Below are 23,169 nucleotides of genomic sequence, written 5' to 3'. Positions count from 1 at the left end.
TGTTTGCAAAGTGAATTTTTCCACCCAATGGGTAATATGATCAGACATAAACATGTTGGGGATACAAGATATTTTTTTCCTTTTAGGCTTGGCATGGTCACACATTGCAGCTGGAAATGTGAATATTGGAATCTCTTAGGATTTGGATCTCACATTTTCTTATGGTACAGGAAATAGCAATGGAACTTGTCCATTAGAACAGAAGGATAAGGGGTAGTACAGAAGGAAGAAATATTTTTCTTGGTGGTCATGATATTCTCTCTGAGGAGCTCTGCTCTATTAGGTGGGCTAATGGGAAATAAGGAGACACAGTAAGAAAGCTCTCTGGCATGAATTCGTGAGAGTGGAGGGGGAGAGACTTGAAGGTAATAAAGTGGAAATCAACATGGCCAATGTACAGATATTAACATTGGAGTTGAACCTTGGGTAGAGGGATGGTAAATGACAGCGTAGAGTAGGGAGGTACAGATATTTTTGTTGCTGTGAAATTTTCCCAAAAGGAACAGTTAAAAGGAGAAAACGTTTGGCCTTGTTCCATCAGAGGTTACAGTCCATGGTCAGCTGGGCTCGTTGTTTCTGTGTCTATGGGGGGACAGAGTATTGTTTTGGGGCAGAGCTCCATACATCGTGGTGGAAAGGAAGGGGAGGAGCAAGTGTAGCTTTAGCAGGCTTCCTCTTCACTTTCCCTTTCACTAAATCTCAGCATGTACGATAGTCTGTTTGTCTTAGTTAATTACGCCAGAAAACTGCTTATAGCTTCACACCAAGGTCTTTTTTTCTAGTCTCCTAGGTACCTCCTAATTGAATCCACTTGATCATCAAGATCACTCATCCTAAAGGGTTCAGCTGTAAGTTCTCTCGCAATCTAGATGCTGTTGTTTACGTGCAGCAAGAGGTTATTGAATTCAGTGTGAGACCCATTTCCCTTTTCTGACAATGGGTTTATAAACCAAGGCCATTTGCGCTGAAATTGAATTTTTTTTTCATCTGAAAAGAGCTTGAAGGATGAAACATCTACTCAGGGCTTATCGCTCTAACTCTTCAGCACGTCAGAGCTGACTCCCCTGTCTGCCTAGAGAGGACATGTGCATCATGAAGTGCCAAGAACATCATTTAAAGAGCTACATAGTGATGTCAAAACAAAACAATAGCTTCAGAGTCACCAGCTTTAACACTAGGTATCCAAGTGGCTTCAGTAAAAGTTAATCCTACTAAGTTTCAGTTTTTCATTGTAAAAGAATATCAATGAAAACTAGGATAATGTCAATTTTATAATGTTTAGAGAGTCTTAAAAGAATTTCTGCACTTCATAGAAAATGTCAGTGGTAACTTTCATTAACCCCCTCTCCTCTATCATCAATAAAACTAATATCTCATAGGTCAGTTTTATACACAACTTAGTTCAATACATTAGAGTTGATTTGAAGGATGACATTAAGTTCCCCATTCACAAGTGTCTTCCCCAGAATCTGCTAACACACATTCTTGATGGCTGCTAGGATCTAGGGACCTGTGATTAAATTACCTTGAAAATGAATGTATTTTCTTGACAGCTAGGGAAAGAGGTCCTCCCACTAAATTATCGAAGAATGGAAGAGGATAAAATATGGGCTATTCATGGCATTATCATATAGATTACTACATAAAGAAAAGGTTGATGTGTATCTACAACCATGTTTCTGGATATACATACTAAATTAATGTGAAAAAGCTGATTTAGCTTTGGATCCTGCAACCAACATCACTCTTAACAGGGTGATGGTCCTCTGAGTATCGCTTGCATTGTGGGGAAATTAGTGTGCCTTGTAAATAGTGTTAATTGGGAGAATATTTGAAATCTAAAAATTGCTGAACATTTTTATGCTTAGATGGTACTTAAGATGACAGAATGGCTCAGTTTCTAAACCATGTCTAGCTTTGAATATCATAGACAAATTTTAAAGGCTAACTTGTAAATTAAAAATCTTTGCAACAAATAATTACTTCTGTTGAAAATATACCCCCTCTCTTCTGAACCATAAATGTCTTTTGTGCAGAACCGGATTCCTTCTTTGGTCTACACAATAAAATCTTCCTTTCCTAGTAATACTATTGGTGATACTCATCCTGGTTTTCTAGCCATAGCAAAAATCATTAAATCATAAATTTATCCAACTGAGGGCTAATATTAATCAACAACTGATGCTTTTGCTATGAATAAGCAGATCTGGAGAGAAATGTGTGCCTTGTGCAGTGGTGACTAAAGCAAGAGCTCCTCTTACACAAAGGACACTTTTTCACATTGTTTGGGTTTGGTGGTAGGCGCAGTAAGAATGTTCCTTATAATACACAGGTGCCTCTCATTCAACATGTAGAATTTGATGAAGATTTGATCCCAGCATTAGTTGAATACCATGCTTTTTTTTCTAATATGTCGGCGGAGATGCGGTAAGTATGGCTGACTTTTAAAAGATACTTCTTTGCTAATTTTATGACCTCCTCTGTAGATCAAGAATTTTGGGGACTTCTTTCAAACAGATCTTAACTTACAAGCATTGAAAACAAACAAAGAAATTTATGGAGTTATTGGTTAAAGAAGATAATCAGAGGCCTTCTGAGATAAAGACTGTGACATTGGCTTGATTGAAAATGCTTACATTGATTTCTGGCATGATTACCATAGCACAGGGATAGAGATAATGTGTTCTATTATGAATCATTTCATTTGTGATATGGTGCTTACATTCATCACTTAATAAAAATTTAACACTCTCTTTGCTTGGGACTCACCAAGCATATTTATAGTTTTCCACATTTGGTTTTGAATAATCATTTTAGGCTAGCAAGATGCACTGAATATGAAACTTATTCACACAACTTAAACATATAGCATTTGATATTCCTGTCAGGTATACAGAATCCGGGAGAGCAAGAAGGAATACACACACACACACATACACACACACACACACACACACACACACACACACACACACACACACACATCACATCACATTCCAAAAAAACAAAAGGGGGAAAGGCATAATTATTATATTATCTAAAAAATAAAGTGCAGAATAATTTACAAATGGGAAGTAATTATTGAAGGGAAATTATTATGCGTGTTGAATCATTTAATGTGATCTGATCTTATTATGTACTTGTGGATTTTCTTAATTTTTATTAGTACCTTTATTTCTTTTATTTCTAGTTCTTTTGATTGGTACATGTAATGTGTGCAGAACAATTTTAAGGATTATAAAGAGAAATTTTAAACAAATTCCTTACTACCCTCAAAAACCCAAAACTGAGTCATTTAATAGGGTGCATTTAATATTTATTTGCTGCAATCTGATAGTTCTTTAAGTAATACCTGCAGAATGTACCACTTAACATATAATTGTAGCACAGGTATCTAGAATTAAAGAATTAAAATAAACTTGCTTTTAAAACCTGCTAGCAGCATCCAAATTCATCAGTGAAGTATAGTCTATGAATATAATAAATTGTAAAATTTATTTTAAATTTTTAACTATCCTATCCTGTCAATCTATAACTGAATTTAACTTGTTATTTCACAAAACCTCTGTTGACATACCAATGATATGCTTAGTCCAATGTGTAATTAAAGAATATATGTATTCCTCTTGGTTTCAGTCTTAATGTGCTCTATGGAATAGTTTTATTCCTTCAGAATTCAATATGATCCTCTTATTTTCATAGTGAAGGCTCTCTTAGTTACTTTTAAGGTATCTATTAAAATTTTATCTTTCTATTCACCACTATAAACCAAACCCAGCTTCTTCATTGCCTTTACTGGTCAACAAACACTCATGTTTAGTTATCTGTCTGTGTATTGGTCATGTAGAAGCAATGGATAAGTACTGTTCCACCAATAAGGATAGAAATAATCTATATCCAGGTGACCTGTGTATGTCCAATTGAGAGAAAGGACTACATAACTGCCCTCTTCCATGTTGTCTTAAAAACATTGTTTCAAGTCAGATCAAATCCAAATTCTGAACCCAACATCTTACCCCATAAAAGTTTATTTCATAGATTGGTATTTCTTTGACATCTGATATTAAAAAGAGGTTTAAAATCTTAATAGCCCCATCTCACACCTATCTCATTTTAATTAAACAAAAGGGTCATGTGATCAATACAATGTAACTGTAATAAAATTTTCCTGTATGTGATAGCAAACATGGAGTCCCTTAAATTATATAGCTTGGGAAGACAGAAGAGAAGATAAACGATAAACGGCTTGTTTTGAAGTCTTGATAACCTTAATTCTATTTATCCAGCATCTGTCACTTGTTAACTCATCTATTCAATTGTGCTGCCTGGTTTCAGACCTTCAGTTACCAGGATAATGCAAGAAGACTGTGGAAGGATCGATAGCAGGGAAGCAGAATGGGACCTTAAGGTAATTTTCAGGTAAGTTGAAGCAAGACATAAAACACAGAACTCTCTAAATTAAAGTATAAAAGTCTTTAAATAAAGCACTTTTAGATACTAAAGTCTCCTGGCAGTAGCCCCAATTCCCAACTTGACTTCATGAGAGACCTGCACTGTGCTCGGGAATTCTAGAGGAGAAAAGCAAGACTATATTTCCTGACCTTTGCTGCATACTCTTGCCTTATAAAAATGGGTCTGAGTCTCCTCAAATAGAATCCAGTCCAGATGGGAAAGAGCAATCAATGTCCAAGCTACAAGAGGTTTCCCTGGGGTTAATCTTACTAGTTATTGAAAGGCACATGGGACAACTGCTGTTCATTCTTTTATAAGGGACAGAACTCCACAACTTTTGCTATTGTCTTAGGGGAAAAAAAAAGAACATGTGGTGTTTCTCAGATGCATTTCATTGCCTTGTAACTTGAGGGTGGTTGTCACAAGTGGAATCAAGCAAGCAAAAAAGATCTATTGGAGCAATTGGTGGCAAACAGGGACACAGTACAATGCTTAGAGTTTCTGCACTCCATCTCTCCTCTTTCTGCCTCTGTTTTACTTTGCTTCTCATTAAATTAATACAGAATTAAAACTTTGTAAATGTATAAAATGTTTATACTGTCGATCTGAAATCCAAGTTTGATTATAGTTAGAATAATTTAGCAATGAAGGCAATGCCAATTTAAATGCCAATGTAGTCCCATGTACAAATTCTGATTTCATTAACTCTGTAATTTCTTGCAGGGATGTTATAAGATGATAGTAAACCCAGGCAGATATGTATATCTGTGATCAGAGGCCTCTGGAACAACATCTCCAGCCCTGCCCTTTGAAGTGGAAAGTATTGTCCCCTCATCAGCCAGAGCATCTGTCTATGAAATCAAAGGCAAGAATATTTAATTAGTATGAGTACCAAGAAGCCTATCCAAGGGAATCTGTGTCACTTAGAAGCCATTGAGACTAAGTCTTTCTGAGACTGAGTCTTTCTGACAGGACAGATTCCATTTTTCTCCTTTTCTCTAGAATTTCGTGAAGACAGATGACAGTCTTCACTTGTCTAAGAAAAGAAATCACTGATGTCCCAATGAAGGCCAAATTCCTGCAGAAGATGCTGCTTCAGAGTTTCTTCATGCGACAGCCAGCAGGCTCTGCTTTACATGGACTTCATCCTCCATCAACAGCAAAATCTGCCTCTGAAGACACCATATACTGCTTCTAGGATGTAGTATTCTCTTAACCCCTCTATCCTCTCCAAACCTAACACGTAAGCCCACTCTTCCAAGGCGTCATTTCCATTTCTTGGGGGGAGCTCGTTGCTTTCCTTTCTGAGTCATCAAATCACCTTTTGAACTTAATACTTCCTCGAGACATTCTGACTTGTACCATTACTGGGCTCCATTTTTTTTCTTTCTTGCATATATGCCAGTATGCCTTGGAAACTAGGTTTTTGCTTCCCATGAATGAGCAAACACTTTTCCTAAGTGAAATCTGGACATATCACAAGGGGAAACTCTGCAGGCAGTAGAAGCATTTACTTCAGACTCTCAGAAGACAGTGAGGCCTTTCTTGTGGAGTCCATGAAGCGGGTCAGAAGGAATCCTGCTTCTGATATCTAACCCTTTAGGGTGCATATTTCCCAGTGTACCTTCACATTCGTGAAAGCAGAACCCCAGGAACCTTTAATCAAAACCACCAAAGCTGCAACAAAGGTCAGCAAGCAAGAAGTGGATCTTAACATTTTGGTTGCGTTTTAATAAATGCTAACTATTTTTAGCCAAAATTTATGTATTCTTAAGGTTTTATTTTATTGTTTTGGAAGAGCTGCTGAAATTAGCCTGACTCTAAGAAAACCCTACATGGCTACATTACCTTTGGCCCAAAAGGGTCGCTACCCACTGGTTGAGAACCATCGTGACATCTAACTCTGACTAGTCTCTTAGGAATGATGCTAAGTTGAGACTGCTTTTCACTCTCTCCCTCAACTGAAAACTTTGGAGCCTTAAAATGTTTACCAAAGTAAACACTGTGGTGTTGCATAAGCATTATCTCACTCATGGCTTTGCTTAGGCAGCTACTGAATAGATAAATGCTCTGACAGCTGAGGACTAAAACATCCTCAGGAATCACACCATTTGCTCAGCATCACCTTCACAGATTCTGCCAATGCCAGTAAACCAACCACTTAAATGCAGCTTCCTTCTAACTTGGACAGGATTTACTCTACTATATGATACTTTTGCCTCTAGCTCAAGAAGCCATTTCACAAGAGTTTTTGTTGTTGCTGTTGGTTTTGCTTGTTTGTCTGAGACATGGTCTCATGAAGCTCAAGCTTATCCCTATCTAGCTAAGGCTGGCCTTGGCATCCTGATTCCCTCTGCCTCCATCAGTAAGTGGTGAGTTGTGAAATAATAAAGTAAATACTTTTGCCACACTCAACACAGAGAAGAGGCCCATGGCTACCTTGCAGGGGAAAGAGGAAAGAGGCAGCTGGACAAAAGCTGCAGATAGTATTTTGTAATTAGCAAAAAATGATTATATTGTTACACAAAAGTTATAGAACCTTTAATAGAAGAGCAACCAGAGGGCAACTTCAGTTTCTCCGGGAAGCTGGAATTCAATGAATATGCTAATATAGCCTTGTGGTGAAAGACAGTTTAGGCTTGAAGGGAGATGATAGCTAGTGACTTTGGGTTTTAAGACATTAATTCAACAAAGCTGGAGCTTCTGTTTCAGAGAGGAAGTCAGAGTCAGCTGGCCAGGTTCCTCCCCATGTGCTGCTGATGTTAGAAAAAGAGTTGAGGTTTTAGTTTTCTCTGAGACCTTTCTAACTCATTTTCAGATTTTTAAAATAAAAGGAGGAAAACCTGTATGTCGGCTAAAAGATCCAGTAAAAGGAGACACACTTGAGAAGCCATGTTAAAGAGCACATAGCAAAGGTTACCATTTTTCATTCTCTCTTTCTCCTTTCATTGTCCCCTTTTCCCCAGACAAAAACAGGTGAACTGAGTGAGACATGGGGAGCAGTGTAAGAGCCTTCGCTCCTGGTTCTGCCTCCTACAGCTTCTACAGTGGAATTGAACTCAGGGTTTTCTGTTCACCAATGGCTTCACACCACTAGCAAAATGTAGTGGGTTTTTTTTTTTTTTTTTTTTGCACAGATGAGCTCAATTTCATGTCATATACTAAGGAAAGGGCTGTATTCTAATTCAAATTAAAATCACTCAACTCTATGAGAGGGAGGAAAAGCCTAAAGGAACTGATGAAAACTAAGAAATGGGAAAGACAAAGAAAGAGTTCATGTTTCTCCTTACAATCAGAATATAGAAATGTGTGTGTATGAATGCATGTGTGTGTGTGTGTGTGTGTGTGTGTGTGTGTGTGCCCATTCTGATAAGAAGCAGACTGATTACTATCCAATGAGAGGAAGGAGCAAACATGGGAAGAAGATGGCCAGGTAAAGGAATTATAACAGGCAAGTAAGAGAAAGATATAATTATACTTGAATATAAAAATATCACAATGAAATACATTCCATATGCTAATACTTAGTATGTTGGTTTAAGTGAGAATGGCCACCATCAGGTGCCTATATGTGAATACTTGGTTCTTAGTTAGTGGAACTATTTGGGAAGGATTAGAAGGTTTAGGCATGTTGAAGGTTTGAATAAGAAGAATTTGTCTGGATTCTAGGAAAAGTCTTGATGTCTCCCTGGTAAACTCTTGTTTTGGCAATTCAATTTGAGTGAAGCAGTGAGAAACAGGGGCTGGTTAAAACTGCTCTATCCATAGTGAGCACCCTCACACACAGTCTGTTCTTTTCTCGTGACCTGGGTTCTTCTGACTGAAGATACAGAATCTGACCTCAAAAAACTTCTCCCGAGGCCCTAATTCCAATCCACATTTTATATTGCCTTGGGGGAAGGCTTGATTTCACTGTCTCAATTTCTTCAGTTGTAGAAAGGGAGTGACAGTGGAATCCTTCTGATTGTTATGAGGATTAGCGGAGTTGACCAAGAATCTAGGAACGGTTGATAGACCAGGTGTTACTATACCTCGGCTCCTCCCACATAGTATCTCCACTTCCACTTAATACAGGCACATTCTTCAATTTGCTGACATGTTTCTAGGACCCTTCCTTCACTGGATTCTTTTAGAATTTCCTCGTCATTTCTCTCTGTGCTCTTATTCTACAGCAAGGTCTCTGTCTAAATCAAACGATGCTGCTAAAACAGAATTGGCCAATGAATTGGCTATTATAAAAAATCAGCATGTAAAAATTATAAATTGTGCTTTCTCTCTCTTTCTCTTATCATCTATGTTAACTGTCCTTTTTTTTTTGCTTATTCATGCATTTACTTGGCAAATACACAAACAGAAAACCATAGAATGATTGATATGTGTGGAAACATAAAATAAAGCAGCTTTCTTCTCTAGAACAATCTATAATCCAATAGTGGATAAAGCAGGCACCCGAATTGCTGTAATGTTAAGTGGACGGTGATGGCTTTATTATAGAAGCAGCAGGAAACTGTTGTAAGATCTGGACATTATAGAGATAATTGCAGACTGCAAAGCTGGAAACAGGCTTCAAGGAGGAAGTGCATGTAAGGTTGTTCTTCGAGAAATGAACATGCTTTCTGCAGACTGAGAAGATATTACCCCAAAGGGGGAAGGTCCACAGGTTAATGAATTTCGGGTAAGTATCACTGTTGTGGATGGATCCTGTCAAATGGACATTGAGAAATAGCCACAGGCCCTGGCTGGGTAGAGGAAGAGGGCACCCTGGGAGATGTGTTCACTTGCATTTTCCCTCTCCCAGTGAGTTCCTTCAACACTATCTAAATCTCTCTGAAAATTGGACAAATCAGACTGTTTTAGTTTCACTCAGAATAGAAATCAATACTGAAACAATAGTTTTCCCATCTATTATGAACAAAAAAAATATATGTTACTGCTGACATTCCTGTGAAGTTGTTTCCTCAATATTGGCTGTAGTTCTTTGCAAGGACAAAACCATTATGTATGATTCTTCCTAGAAATAATATCACTCAGTACATATATTTAGGGAGCTCCTAGCATGTTCTGCGCATCGTGTTCTCTATTGATTATTTTTAGGATCACAATATTTGACTGAAGCATGCCTTATGCAGACAAAAGTACTCGGGTTTGTAGGAAGTACCTTCCTAAATGCGACATTGCCTACCCTGGTTCATTGCATGCATATATAAAAGACAGAATCGGCATATTCCATAAAGTTTGCTTCACCCTCACTCTCTATCAAATATGACTAAATATTCTGGGGTTTGGTCATGTGTTTATTTTAAATACTCCAATTTTTCCGGTAATGTGAATGGAACTGCATACTTTAGTTTCTTATTTTCATGCAAAATATTGTTTTAAAGCCTGCAGTGAAGTTCTATGTATCAGTAATTCCTTTTACCTGCTATCTAATTTTCTCTTGAGGTAATAGCATATTGCGTATTCTAACCCCCTTCTAACCTCATATTTAGATAGATTTTTCTTTCCCTATAACTTTTACTATTTGATGTATACTTTACTGAATGTTTTTTTGTGTGTGATACACTTGTGTGAATGTACAAAGGTGTATAGGGGTGTGTGTGTGTGTGTGTGTGTGTGTGTGTGTGTGTGTGTGTGTGTAGGTCACAGGTTGATATTGAGTATTCTCAGTCTTTACCAACTTTTGAAATAGAATCTCTCAATGTCGTAGAACTTACTTATTAGCTAGCCTTAGCTAGACTGGATAGGTCTTGAGCCTCTGGGATCCTCTCTAGTTCTGGGATTCCAAATGTAGAGTGCTACACCTGGTTTTTGTAAATAGATTCTGAGTGTTGGAACTCAAATCTCCATGCCTGGGTGAGAAACCCTTTACTAACTGAGCAATCTCATGCCACCATCTTTCTAGCCCATGGGCAACTTCCTCATACACTTTCCTTAATGCTTCTTTTGGATCAGTATCTTGAGCTCAATAAAGGAAATATTTTTACCTTTGTATGTACTGCTAGGCCAATCCAAATGAAATGAGTATATTACACAGTACTGTTCTGAGAATTGGTGTGTGAGCTCTGAACTACAGTTGAGACACAGATATGTTTACTAAAGTTGTGCATTTTACTTTGTTATTGTTCTGCATTACTGATATTTGAGTATATCATATTACTACATTTATATTTTCCATTTTCTCCCTTCAAATTCTTTCATATATATCGCTCTGCACTCTCCTTCAAATTCATTGCCTCTCTTCCAGTAATTGTTATTTCATAAGTATTTGTATTTTTATATACATAGATATTCCTAAATATAGTGTGTTGGATTCATACAATGTTTCTTGCAGTATGGTTTGGGGACTGACCATTTGGCATTGGATTACCATTTGCATGAGTTGAGAGTTCACATCTTGACCCATAAAGCAAAGACCTAACAAGAAATGGTGTGGACTTTTGAAACTTCAAAGTCCATCCTCCAGTGACATTCCTTTTCCAATAAGGCCACACCTCTTAATCCTTCCCTCACAGTTCCAAGAACCAAACCAAGTATTGAAACATAGGAATTCATTGAGCCATTCTCATTCAAGCCACTGCACTTTTAAATCAACATACATTTGAAAAGAGTTATTTAAAGTTGTAATAAGATGATTCTAATATTATCTTATATGAAAGACCAAATAAATAATCTTGTACCCAAACTCTTCTTTTGCCGGAGTCTCTAATGACTGTTTCATCTGCATGCTAATTTCCATGTACTCTGGTGACAATATAGAAATATTTTTAGTCCTGTGTGAGTGTGTGAGAACCAGACATTGCTTTGGCCACAGCTCTTCCATAGGACGTTAACCCAAGTCAATTTTATTAGTTCTATAGGCATGGACATGATGTGACTATCATTTATCAAAAACTTGAAGTAGGGCTGGTAATATTCACAGTGTTCATTTTGTTCTTATCAGTGAACTACAAATTCCAGTCACTTGTTGAATCTTAAATTCTGATTTGCTGTTTTCTTCACAGGCTCATCTTGCTGAGCTTTGCCGTTCCCCATGCTACGTTCTGGAGAGGGGCAAGGTAAAGCTGTTGAGTTGTTATGGAGTTAGTGTTGTCTGCTTACCTTTTCATGATATTGTATTCATGTATTGCCTCTTGTCTTACATTTGAAAACAATACGCTTCAAAAATGTTACTCAATTATATACTTGGGAAGATGTTATTACTATGAGCCAACATCTCCATTGGTTTTCATAATATATCTTATCAATAATAGAGAGGTGATCTATGATAGATAACCATTACAAATAAATTAAATAGCCACAAATAATCTTAGGACAGGCAGATAAGTACAATTATATTTGACATAATTACACAAGAAACACATTCTGTTGTAGATTTTTCCCTTTGGTTCTTCAATGGAAGATTGGAATGAGAGTCCAATGACAACAAAACTCATATTGTTTAGTGTACGACATTCTTTCCAAAGAATAAAAATCCCACCAAGTCTGCAACATAGATGTCTGCAGCCACATAATAATTAATAAAATAATAATAATAATAATAATAATAACAGTAAACAAAAAAAACCCTCTTTTCTTTTTCTGACTGGAGCCATGGACACTGTACTAGAGAAGAAAAAGAAACTTCCTACCATGCAAGAAACCCTTAAGAAAAAGAAAAGGAATTTCGCAGAATTGAAGGTGACGCATGCGTGTAAGAAGTTTGCACTGAAGTTTGCAAAAGGCAAGGAGGAAGCTCATCTCTGACGAGGCTAAGCACTATCACAGGAGAATGGACTAAGATTCAGAGGGCTAGGATGGCAAGGAAAATGGGAGTTCTATGTGCCTGTAGAACCAAAATTGGTGTTTGTCACCAGAATCTGAGGTACCATTGGAGTAAGGCAGAAAGGCCACATAGTATTGCAACTTCTTTGTCTTAGACAGATCTTCAGTGGCACCTTTGTTAAGCTCAACAAAGCTTCAAATAACATGCTGAGGGATTGGTGAACCGTGTGCGGGGCTACCCCAACCTTAAGTCAGTAAATGAACTCATTTACAAGTGAGGCTATGGCAAAATCAATAAGAAGCAAATTGCCTCGACAGATAATTCCTTGACTGCTCGATCTCTTGGTAAATTTGGCACCATCTGCATGGAGGATCTAATTCATGATATCTGTACAGTTGGAAAACGCTTCAAGAAGCGAATAACTTCCTGTGGTTCTTCAAATTATCTTCCCCACAAGGTGGAATGAAGACAAAGACAGCTCACTGTGGAAGGTGGGGGGTGCTGCAACAGGGATGACCAAACAGACAAGCTTATTAGACAGAGGAACGAAGGTGCTACCCAGGGCATTTTGGAAATTTGATTAGTTAATAAATAGTTACAATAGGGGCTGGGGATTTAGCTCAGTGGTAGAGCGCTTACCTAGGAAGCGCAAGGCCCTGGGTTCGGTCCCCAACTCCGAAAAAAAGAACCAAAAAAAAAAAATAGTTACAATGTGACAAATTGAAAAAAAAACCTTAAAAACTGCATCATAAAATGCCTTCAAACTTTTAAATTTCAGCATATGCATCTGTGTATGACTATGTGAATACCCCTGTGGCTCCTGAAACCAGAAGAGGAAATAGGAATCCCTGGATCAGAAATTACAGATGTCTGTGAGCTCATTGACATGGGGACTGGGAATTGAACTCTAGTCCTCTGGAAGAAGTTCTCCTGACTATAGTGCCATCTCTTCAGTCCCATAGAATAGATTTTTAGGGATTATTTCCACAGAAGCTATAGTTAGAATTCCTTTAGGAAAATGAAAGTTGAACTCTGGATTAAAGAATACTTTTTTGTTTTTTGTATCAGAAAAAAGCAGATATGAGTTTACCCAATTCACTCTCTTCACAGATGTTGTCTTATTATTTTTTTCTTTACTTTTTCCCAGGTAAGATTTGCTTTTACTAAATGATTTTTTTGTTTGAAAATAACATTATTGCAGAATGGGCTTTCCTCAGAATAGGACTATTACATTCAAATGTTCAGATCCCGTTTACAATGTAGGATTTGGGTGTCATGACTTACTAGTATGTTATGTGAAATTGAATACAGAATGCAAAATTTTGGTATCAAATAGATTTTTAAGTTTTTAAACTATTTTAGAATTAAAACACAATTATATCATTTTACTTATTCCATTTCCTCCTTCCAATCTCTTCCACGTCCTCTTTTGTTCTCTCTGAAGTGTGTGGTTTCTTTTTCTTTGTTCTCTCTCTCTCTCTCTCTCTCTCTCTCTCTCTCTCTCTCTCTCTCTCTGTCTCTCTCTCTGTCTCTCTCTCTCTCTCTCTCTCTCTCTCTCTCACACACACACACACACACACACACACACACACATTATATGATTTCAGAACTAATTGCAGTATATAACCCATTTAGAAGCTCTTCTCTAAAAAAACCTATTTCTCCTGCTGTCTAAATTTCTTAGTGGCCTGTAGTTCTTTATCTAGGGTTGAAACCTATGAGCTTTCTCCCTTCCTGGCTATCATGTCTATTTGGGTTGTCCTTGTTCAGGTCTTATTTAGTCTGTTGATCTGATTGCATGGGTGCAGCTCCTCTGTAATCTCTAGGAGACAAAATCTAATGCAATTTCCTTTTCAGTGGTTCTGATGGTCTTTCTGTCCCTTCATCTAGGATCTCTGGGCCTTAAGTGCAGGAGTCATGTTGTAGATGCACCACTTGGTGATGGGCAACATATAGTCACTTTTCTCTGCATTTTGGTAAGCTGTGGTTTCTGTATTCTAATTTTTAACACTTATTTATTTTTATGTGTGAATGTGTGTGTTTACGTGTGGGTGTCATTGTGCAGATGCAGAGGTTAGAAGATATTTTGTGGGAGTTATTTTCCTATTTTAAGCATGTGAGCTCCAAGAATTGAACTCAGGTTATCAGCCTTGACAGCAAGCACCTTTATATGTTGAAACATCTCAGAATCATCCTAATATCAGCTAGGGAATTTTTAAGTTTTATGACTTTGGATTTGATTAGTTCCTATAAATTAGAGGTTAGTAATTGATACCTTGAATGATTGTCTTGAAAAAAAGAGGTGTAATATGTAAACAAAATGAAAGGTGTTTCCTAATACTACATGCATGCTAAGAGCTCTTCATTGTCTTGGGACAAATAAATACAGAGACATGAGTAGTTAAATTGATAAATTACATATATAAATCTCTATTGAATATTCAGAAGCTTGTCATGGTAATAAGCCATTCCTGCTGCAATAATTAATTTTACCTGATAACTTGGGAAACGGATTATCAAAACAACTGACCAGACATGTTGGGTCTATCTGCGAGAATTCTTCCAGATGAGATTTCATTGAAGGCTGTAGGAAGAATAAGCTGGTTTCATATCCCAAGACTGGTGGGCTGGAACTAATCTGTTGAAGACTTGAGAGAGTAACAAGATTGGGACTGAAGATGATCACTTTATCCCTGATGACTTGAGGTGGGGCGCAATTATTCACCTTTAGAATTTAAGTTAAAGAGTCAGCTTGAATCGAGTTCAACCAGTCATTTTACAGAACAGGGTTAATGTGTTGCCTCTTGTTGGTCTTCAGCCTGTCATTGTAGGCTATAGGGCTTTGCAGCTTAGTCATATCAGTCATTACTTTAAGATAAATTTGTGCCTCTGTGTGTGTGTGTGTGTGTGTGTGTGTGTGTGTGTGTGTGTGTGTATGTGTGTGTGTGTGTGTTCTCTTTAATAGTGAATACTGGTGAATATTTCAAGTTTCTATTACTTTGAACTTTCAGGCAAATCATCACAACTCGCAACAAAGAAAGTCTGTTTGTTTGTTTGTTTCTACATACCAAAGACTCACAATGAACAGATATGTATCCCAATGTTCCCTTCAGTTTCCATTTTACATGCTGTTACTCTGAAATTTAATGATAACATATTTATTTACATATGCTAAAAAGTCAGAAAGCCTTAGGGAGGAGGTAAAACTAAACTAAGGAACAATTGTTTTCCTATCCCTGAGGCCCATGGGATGAATTTATAATGTGAACAGTAGGGTTCCAGCTCATCTCTGACTTGAAAAGTGTTTGTCTTGGATACTAACTCAGCATCCTGTGATATCGCACCGTCTGAGTCACCTTCAAAGGCAAGAGAGAATTTTTAAAGGCAGGATGCCATTATTTCTCAGACACATATACACTGCCCCTCCACAAGCAAAGAAGCACATGCTAACAGAAAGATGGTGCTGCACCAAATCTGATGCTTAGAAAAAGAACAGAAAATAAGAATATAAAAGTAACACAAGGACCTGGCTTTGCACATAATTCTCTGTTCAGTAGCTAAGGAGGGAACATTTGCTTAGAACATGAAGAGAACTAGTGTACTTCTAAGTGGATGATATATCAAATGACGATTTTAGAAGTATCCATTATTCTTCAATTAAATTCAAAAAATAATAAAATGTGGTTTCATATAATAGAGAGAGGGGGGTTACATTGTTGGCCTAAGTGATACTTACAAATTACAACAGTTCTCGGAGCTCAGTGTGTTTCCAGTGAAGTAGGATACATGAGAAAATTCACAAAATAACCAGACTTTCTCTTCCGTTTTCAGCTTATGTAAGATTTACCAGTACTTAAAACAAGTAGAAAAACATGGAAATATGTCTTAGAGGCATAAGACAAAAAAGAAAGAGAACGAAAGTATAATGAACCACTGGTTTCTGCATTAGGACTCAGTAAATACCAAATATAAGAAATATACAAAAGAAGCAAGTGCCTGTTATTTATTTGTGTGTGTGTGTGTGTGTGTGTGTGTGTGTGTGTGTGTGTGTGTGTGTGTATGTGTATTAAGAAAGAAAAAGACAGAGACAAACAGAGATGAGACGGAGACAGAGAAGGTGTCAGGACAACTTATAAAAGTCAGTTCTCTCCAACCATTAAGGACCCTGGAGTTTGAACTTCAGTACTCAGGCTTGGCAGCGTCTTTATTTGTCCAACTATCTGTTAGTGACTGCTTTACCACATCTTAAATATATCCAATCATTAGCCACCCAAACTACCAAAAAAGCCCATTACTCAAAGGTACTTATTCCTTCTTTAAATGCACAAAACAAGTGACCTACTTTACTGTCAATTCAATCAATATACTATTCAATCAATTCACTTTTTATTCAACACTTTATATAAACAACACATAATCCTAAATTTACACTAAAATGAAAACAAACATGTGTTGTCCCCACAAAGCTTATAACCCAGCTGCGGAGTTAAGAATATCAGATATGTGTACACATAAGGAGGGAGAATTATAACAGAAAGTGAATGTTTATGAATGGGTTTGTCCCATTCATAAAATACTCACAGGAATGGGCTATACATTCTTCAAGACAAAAGGCTGAAGGTGTCACTGGAGATAAAGAGTCTGTGGAGAAAGCTCCAAGCAGCCTTGAGGAGAAGGGGCTAATAGCTCTCCTTGATGAAATAAGCACGTCCTGTGTCGGCTGTCAATAGAGGAGGGGTTTCAGAAGCAGACATGCAGGGTCAAAAACTGTGAATTTTATTCCATGAACGGTAAGGAACACTTAGAGGATTTTGAGTGGAGTGTTCCTTTACTGAAATGACCTTTTAGATATGAGATCTACATGACGTATGCAATTCTGTTTTCCGGGAAGCAATAGCAGTAAGTCTAGATGATGACAAAGAGGTAGATGTGAAACTCTGAAGGTAAGAAGTAATGGTGTCGAGGTCAAGAGCCCCGAACTGTGCAGGACCTGGGTCACCTGGGCCTCTGCTTGTGATCTCTTCCCACTTGAAGCAGTTTCTGTGGTCTTTTAACTTTAATTTTTAAAATTATTTTCACTTAATTTAAGTACTTCGATTTTTATAGCTTGTGTAATGAAAGTCTCCCTTCCTGTGGGGCAAGCTGACCCTCACCACTTACCTAGACAAAAACTTGCTCAGTCTTCAACTTTGTCACCTGGGCCAAGGAGTGGAGGCAGGTTTGTAGAATATTCTCCGGATTCCCTATTCATCTGAATATTGGAATACAGTGGAAGTGAGTTTTATCCTTTTGCTCTCCTGGTTAATCAAGGTCGTGCTTGACGGAAGTGGAGCTGCCATCCTTCTGGAAGCCATGCAAATCTCCTGAATATTAGAGACACACATTGAGAACTTCACTCAAAGGCAGGATGGATGTCAAAGAACATAACGGACAGAATTCTCACACACTCTTTTATTAGCATGATGCTTTCGTTTTTACACAGAAAGGGACAAAGAAGATGGGCTTAGCATCTTACAGGCTCAGGTAGAGCCCTGCAGCCTAGAAGGAAGCTACTGTGGCTCTGTGCACCTTCCTCATCTTAGAAAAGAAAGCTTTTCTTGTCCTTGCTCACATTCCCTTCCTCTTTTCCTTTTCCTCCCGACTCTGATCCCCTCTGTTATCTTTCTTGTTTCCACCCAGGTTTCTAGTTGTTCCGGGTCTCTCTCCTAAGGATAATAATTTTATTTTTCCGTTTCCCTGAACAAAAGATTGAGCACGGAGTACTGATTTCTGATTATCACAGCTCTTCCTCTCTGTTAGCAAAAATAGCATGTTCCTTTCAGAAGCCCAAAGGTGGAGCTGTTGTAAAAGGAGAAAGCCAGGCACACTGAAGGGGCCACCAGCACGCACACACATACACCATCACCAACACATACGTACTGAAACTGCATGGAGGGGATGCGGATCCCAGAGGCTTTGCTTCCAAAATATAAACATTGCCCCCGCTTTTGTCCCAATGAGAAATAAAAATCCTGATTACAGCAGATGCATTACTGCCAAATTGTGCAAAATAGAACAAGTATTAAGTGTCTGCTTAACCCCCTTTAATTGTTAATTCCATGCACTTTAGTTGATTCCAGTATTATCAAAATAACTGCAGGGAGAACGGATTGAAATTCATTTCAGTTCATTAATACCACCATTTATCAGCATAATGTCCTATAGATAATGATCGGAGGGTCATTCTATTTTCTCCATTTCTGAACTGCTGTAGAGTACACTGAAAAGCCCCAAGAGTGCTTGCATTTCCCTACAAAAGCTTTCACCAAATGTCTCTCACAACACAGAGCCTCTGCCTCTGCCTATAGTGACTTCTTGGTATTTTGCATAGAAGCAGCATTTGTTCCTTTAAGATCTTGACATTGTGTTTTTCTTTCTGCTTCCTGAGATGTGCCAAGCTTTAAAAGCCCATTTTGTGGAAAGAAAAATATTCAGAACCTCCAGAGCTATCTAAAGACAGTAGGGGAGTTGGCAAGAGGGCAGCATAGCTCAGAGCTAACATTCAGATAATATGCAGAGGGTCCTCAGCCCAATGCTGGGGGTAGGGAGAGAAAGAGACAGAGAGAAGGGAGAGAGTCCTCCTTCTAGAATCATTTGCTTGTTTCTTTGTCTGTATCCCTGAAGCCAAGGACTTCTGACTGATGTCTCAAACCAAGTAAACAATCGAGCTAATTTCAGCAAACCTCTTTTACTCTCAAAATATGACTTCACCCTTGTCACAGTAGTGTTTGCTTCTGACTGTGGCTTGCTGGACCGATCAGGGACAAAGTAACCTGCAATGCTTTATGCCCCAGAGACAAAAAGGTATTGATCGTTTTTGCCTCTGGAAAAACAAGTTTCTAATAATTTTCAGATATGTTGTAGATTGCACTGCTGTCTTTAATTAAAGCATGTAGTGAGACAGAAACCATGGGCTCGCCTGTTTTAATGGATCTTGACACCTGATTTACAAAGTGGCATGGATAATCTCAGTCTGGTGAGTGTGTGTGTGTGTGTGTGTGTGTGTGTGTGTACATGCTCAGGGTTGGTATGTGTTTGTATGTATGTTCTCTGTGCTGTATGTGTGCATATGTTCTTAGTGTTGGTATATAAACATGTAATGTGTATGTGTGTGTGTGTGTGTGTGTGTGTGTGTGTGTGTGTGTGTGTGCTGGTGCTGCTTCTGCAACTCTCTCTCTCTGTGTGTGTGTGCTGATGCTGCTTCTGCTACTCTCTCTCTCTCTGTCTCTCTTTCTCTCTTTCTCTTTGTGTGTGTGTGTGTGTGTGTGTGTGTGTGTGTTTCGTGATTCTTGTCAACTAAGATGCTTGTGCTCAGGGTTAGGAGTTTATTCTTGGCTTTGCTGCAGGTGACATTTAAACATAGGTTTATACCAATGTAGTTAAAAATGTATAGAAGACTGAGTCTGGCCAGTCATGCCCTTCCCTATCACATAGGTCACCAAGACTTCTGATACAGGCTGGAGTCATTAGAGTGGTTTTATTTGTAAAGTTTGGTTCTGTATGATATAGGGCCTAGGGAAACTGAAGAGATGGCCCATTGTTTAGGAACACACATTGCTCTTTCAGAGGATTGGAGTTCAGTTCCAGGCATGTACATCAGGTGGTTTGCAACCATCTGTAACTCCAACTCAGGGGATCCCACTCATCTATGTCTACATGTAAAGCACATGTTCACACACATATACATACCCACCCCCACATGCACATACTTAACATCAATATTTTCTTAAAGAGATAGGCTTTGAGAAGGAGGAATTAAGGCAATATAGGTTAAATAAAACACCTTGTCAAGTAACGAGTACCAGATGCAGAAATAAAGCAAACTCTTCCTCTCATTCAGACCCTTGAACCAGAGAAGTCTCTATCCTTTCAGTGAAGCGTTTCCTAGTCTCAGTGTCAGTGTCCATCCCTGGGGCCTGTCATCTGACCAGCGCTGGCCCTGGATTCTGCTCTTCCCTTTCAGATGCTTCAGGTATTCAGACATTTCCTCTGTAGCTCTCACCATCTGAAGCTGTCTGGCTTCATTACTGCTGTGTGGGCCCGGGCTCTTTGGTACTGTCATCTGCAAACATATTCATTAGTTCCTCTAGCAGAGATTCGCTGTGCCTCCTTCCGTTCTTTGATCATCCAGGACAGAAGCTGCTAGTTTTACCTCCACATTAGTGCTAAGAAGATCTGTTACTACGAGGTCTAGTAAGAAGTGGTAGGCATCGCATGGGAAACCTCCTTGGGAAGGGAGGTGTAGGCTACAGGTTGTGCAGATATCTCAAAAGCACTGCAGTTGTCAGGCTGAGACACCGTCTCCTGTTTTAGTGCTCTACTGCCATATAGACAATCTAATAAACCTTCTTCCTCTTTCCAGTCTTAGCATACCGGACACCACAGCTATTATCACTTCTTCGGTCATTGCCTGTTACTCCCTTCTGTGGATTAGGGACCCAGTCACGTGCTATTTTAATGAACAGAGGACAGATGTTGTGCGAAACCCTTTCTCAATAAAATGGTAGACCTGTGAAAAACATCTTCCTGTGAAGACGGGCAATAATCCACCATGGACAGACAAATGCATTTGCACATTAATATGTGCAAAACCATCCTTGGGATATACACTTTGAAGCCTGGCCTCAGATAATCCCATGGTTCTATGTGCTCTTTCAGTAACTTCAGTTGTAAATTCACAAAATGAGGGGTACATAGCAAAGAAAACTGCCTGCAGAATAGAAGTTAGGACCATACTTCAGTGTGTGGTGTCAGATCTTACAGACACTGAGCAAAAAAAGAAAGATTTTTGCCTACTTTTTCTTTAGACTGCTCCCAATACCTTCACCCCAGAGTTGCTTCTTTGATTTTGGCTGCCCTTTAATGGGTAGTATTAATGAGTGAGGGAAGGCAAAATCCCTGATCGCTCTGACAAAAAATCCACTCTCAGCTTCTGCCATAATGGCCACGTAGAGAAGGAGTAACAAAAGAGTTGTAGAGATGCAGACCTGGTTCAAAAGGCATCATTGGTCACATGTGAGAAAGCGCCATGTTTTCCCATTGATTCCAAAGGATTGCTCTGCACCAGTGGATCCACATGTCATACTGAGAATGTGGGGAGGATTGGGGAAGGAGAAGGAATTAGCACCACGAGAGTCTGCTGAGGGCATCTTTGTTAATGTGTCCTTAAGCTCTATGGCCATGTTTTCTTGATACTTTCTAGATAGAACATGGCAGTTCCTTTATTTATTTATTTATTTATTTATTTATTTATTTATTTATTTATGTTTAATATTTTACACATAAAGAAAGTGAAGCTTAGATGGTTAAAGCACTGGACTCGGGATCCAGAAGTACAAACAGGAGACTGCAGGTCTCTCTGGTGGGCGGGCAATGCAGGTTGCATAAGGATGCTTGGGGTCTCAGTGTGTACGCACAGTTGCACGGCTATGCCCTTTCAAGTATCTTGAAGATTGAGTAGTTAAAATCTCCATCTATCAGATAGAAGGCAGGAATGTTGAGTCATAATAAGGCTCCTAAAGCTTGGAGAATGTTGTGAGACCCTGGGGATTCAGGAATGGAGAAGGGTACAGTGCCCCATGGATCTGGCATGGATCTGCTAAGGCCTGCTATGTAAAGGCAGAGTGGAGGCCAGCTCTCCCATATCCCTCTCCAAGTGCCGTTTTGAAGTACAATAAAATGGTTTTGCCCTAGACTTAGCTAATCCTCTCTTAGAAAAAAGAATTTGTAGTGGATGGGGAAATAAAAGGGTAAGTTACCAACACCTTTCCGGATAGAAGGGATCCAGTCAGGTTTAAAAATGTCATTAAATTTTCACTGAAGATGGAGAGGAAGTGAAGCACCTAATGTTGAGTTATTATTATTTTTTAATCTCTATTCTCATTCTTTATGCTCTTAAGAAAGAGATGGGTCAGTGCCCTCAAAAGTAAAGGGAATAGAAGAAAAGTGCAATGAAGCACTCAGGCAGATAAATAAAACATGTGAGAGTATAAATGGTGCTTTCTGAGCAATGGGATCCCAAATGCCCATCTTGGCATTGAGATTTATATGTCTGAATATCACAGATGCTAGCTTCCTTTATTCATACCTTGAAGAGGGAGAGGCAGGTGCCTGACCACCAGTATATCATTAAATCCCTACAGAAGGGCCATTGTTATGAAGACAGGGCTTACACATGTGCGTGTACACACTCCTCCCATGCACACAAATGTTCACATTTACGTCTTTAAATCATTACAGAAGAATCACTGTTAAAGAGTTAGCACATACATTAACCAACATAGCACACACACACACACACACACACACACACACACATACATACACACCCCACCACCACCACCACCACCACCACTGCCACCACCACCACAACAACAACATGCATACACTCTAGTGAGAGAAAGCTGCAGGTGCCAAACCATCAGTATCTATTATTAAATCATTACAGAAGCACCATTGTTAGAAAGACAGGATTTAAACATATGCATGCATGTGTAAATATAGATACACATACATGCACATACCACATATGTATATATATCATATAAAAGTATTATTGTTAGAGAGAGTTGGGACTGTCAAATATACACACATACAGTGATGCAATACATGCATAACATACACATCATTAAACGATTATAAACACACTATTGTTATAGAGACAGCATTTCTACACATGCGCAGATACTCACACAGACACATAGAAGCATGTATAAGATGTATATGCACATCAATCACATACATATACACAGCACCACAGCACAGATATGTACATACACCCCTATAACCACCCACACACCCACAAACACACACACATACCCACACACACACGTTCATGCACACACACACACACACACACACACACACACACACACACACACTAGCATATATATTCACCAGTCCCAAATCATTAGGTA

The 23,169-nt window shown here is 38.6% G+C and overlaps 1 long non-coding RNA gene across 2 annotated transcripts in view; it reads left to right on the top strand.

Annotated features, from left to right (window-relative positions):
• LOC102546931 (uncharacterized) overlaps positions 1 to 20,076 on the top strand; it is a 98,804-nt gene extending 78,728 nt beyond the window's left edge. For both annotated transcript variants that reach the window (XR_005496169.2, XR_361280.5), the window contains exons 3-6: positions 4,336 to 4,419; positions 5,176 to 5,695; positions 11,454 to 11,507; positions 14,105 to 20,076. This is a non-coding gene — a long non-coding RNA (uncharacterized LOC102546931). The remainder of the gene's footprint in view (positions 1 to 4,335; positions 4,420 to 5,175; positions 5,696 to 11,453; positions 11,508 to 14,104) is intronic.
• Positions 20,077 to 23,169: the final 3,093 nt, after the last annotated feature.

The sequence above is a fragment of the Rattus norvegicus genome, chromosome 18 (genome assembly GCF_036323735.1).
Source record: "Rattus norvegicus strain BN/NHsdMcwi chromosome 18, GRCr8, whole genome shotgun sequence".
In the NCBI taxonomy this organism is placed as follows: domain Eukaryota; kingdom Metazoa; phylum Chordata; class Mammalia; order Rodentia; family Muridae; genus Rattus; species Rattus norvegicus.
The sequence above is the reverse complement of the archived record's forward strand: the minus strand, read 5'-3'. Positions and strand labels throughout refer to the sequence as shown.